The sequence below is a fragment of the Aplysia californica genome, unplaced genomic scaffold (assembly GCF_000002075.1).
Source record: "Aplysia californica isolate F4 #8 unplaced genomic scaffold, AplCal3.0 scaffold00040, whole genome shotgun sequence".
Classification (NCBI taxonomy): domain Eukaryota; kingdom Metazoa; phylum Mollusca; class Gastropoda; order Aplysiida; family Aplysiidae; genus Aplysia; species Aplysia californica.
The window spans coordinates 1,932,320-1,934,565 of NW_004797310.1; positions in this window are offsets into that span (position 1 = coordinate 1,932,320).

Below are 2,246 nucleotides of genomic sequence, written 5' to 3' on the forward strand. Positions count from 1 at the left end.
AGAGTTCAGTAGCCTGACGTTTGTGAATATGAATATAATATATGGTCGCTTTTAAGCACAAAGGAGCTATCCCGAAAAAAAAAAGCTGGTTTGAGAAAATCGAAGGTGAAGTTTTTTCCCCTTGTTCAGTTTCATTAAAAGACAAGGAGAGTTTTCTCTATAACCAAACAAATACATCCCCAATGAAACCAAACTTCTTAGGTAGGACCATGCCCACTTTCGATGTAGGTCAAGATTGCTGGAAACCCCCGAAATCTGGGTTAGCGACCATAATAAATATGTCAATTAAGAAATGAAACTTATACACATACGTGAAGGCCAAAATGAAAATCGACTGAATAATTGAGCAGCCCCCCCTCTCCACAATAAATGTTTTAAAAACTAATACGAAGTCAACAAACCAAACTATACTTTGAACATCCTGATGGTACTAGAACCCACGCCGACAACACTTCGGTCAAAGGGCCCCATCAGTTGGACCCACAGAGATGAAACTTACAATTTCGGGTTCAGTTTTAGTAAGAGTTTTACGGCATTTGCAACACAATACGGTCATATAAAAGTGCCGAAGATTGGAGGTGCTACAAGGGAGCAACAAACACAAAAAAGAAGGAGAGATCAGGATGATAGATGTTTGATAGGACAAAAGGAGCAAACCACACCAGAGCACCCGCCAACCACCCACGTACAATTTTGAAGCGTCATATTTTCATGGGTACAGATACAGGTACAAATGATCAAGCAAGAGCTCCTCCTCCTACAGTAACTGTTTTCCAGATGGTTCATTTTCATTTTTCAAGGCTCCAGGGCAATACATGTATACACACACCTGTTTAATTTTTCTTTTTTTCCCCTTTTTTTTTTGGGGGGGGGGGGGCGTCCCGAAATTTACTTTTAATCACATTTCCAACACCAAGCGTCAGGACATTAAAAGTAATCAAAATCTGAGTTTGTACCGGACAATTATTGTATAGAATAAGTTTTTTTATAAACCCAACAACCCAGCTATCTTGAGGCTTTTAAAAATTTGTCATGGAAGAAAAGCGGGTGGTTGGCGGGTGTTTGCTCCTTCTTTCCTATCAAACATCTATCGCCCTTATCTCTCCTCATTTTTATTATTATTTGTACTTCCTGTTACTCTCTAGTCCACAGTAACGCCTCTAATCTTCGGCATTCATATGACCTAACTGTGTTGTAAGTGCCGTAAAATTTTTACTAACACAAAAACAAAATGTCACGGGAAGTGAAACAACGTGACGTCGTATACACGAAGGAAGATCCAAAAGCACCTTGGGGTAGATCTACTAAGCCTGTGCCTCGCTGTGCCCCAGTTCGTCGCTTCGCGATGCGCTTGTCAACGGAACAGAGCCAGCTATGCTCACTCGCACAGGGAGTGGGAACACTCACCTTACAAGCATGCCTCCCCCCCCCCCCCAACCTCTTTTACTCCACCCATTTTTTTTTCTTCGGCCCATTCTTTTTCTGTCTTCCTCTCTAAATATTATATCTCTACTCCCTCCTCTGCCCTTCTCACCTATTTAACAAATTATACCACTGGCTTAAGAGAAAGAGCATGAAAAAAGACATTACCATTTTATAGAAATTAGGTTTTTGTGAAAGTTAAAGAATGTGAGTAAAACAAGACAAGATACACTTGTAAGATAAGACACCATCCACCACCACCAATTTCCCATCCTGCATTTCAATGAATTTTATATACCTCTGTAATCTCACCAGCTTCCTTGCACAATACAAAGTAATGCACGTAGCTTCTTTGCAATACAAAGTAATGCGCGTAGTACTAACCAAAGACCATTGATACTGACGCACACACACACACACACACAGAGAGAGAGAGAGAGAGAGAGAGAGAGAGAGAGAGAGAGAGAGAGAGAGACCACACTGCAACACAACACATTCGTTTTGCCTTACTTGTTCGGTCTGTAGCTCATTTTCAGGCCTAGAATCTATACTTCAAGAACAAAAAGCAACCAAGGACATTGGAACGGACGTTACAATTAAGTAGTCAGCTGTTGTTTGTAATACTTCCAACATCACTCCAATAAACCGTGTTGAAAAAACCCCCAACCAAATAGTTTTAATTTTCTCAAAGAATTTATCCCTAGATGTCGATGATGACTGGTAAACACAGACATAAAAAAAAATAGTCACTCTAAATAGTCAAAGAGAGTAAACATTAACGGGAACACTTCAACCAACTGCGCTAAAGCACCAATGGCACTCCC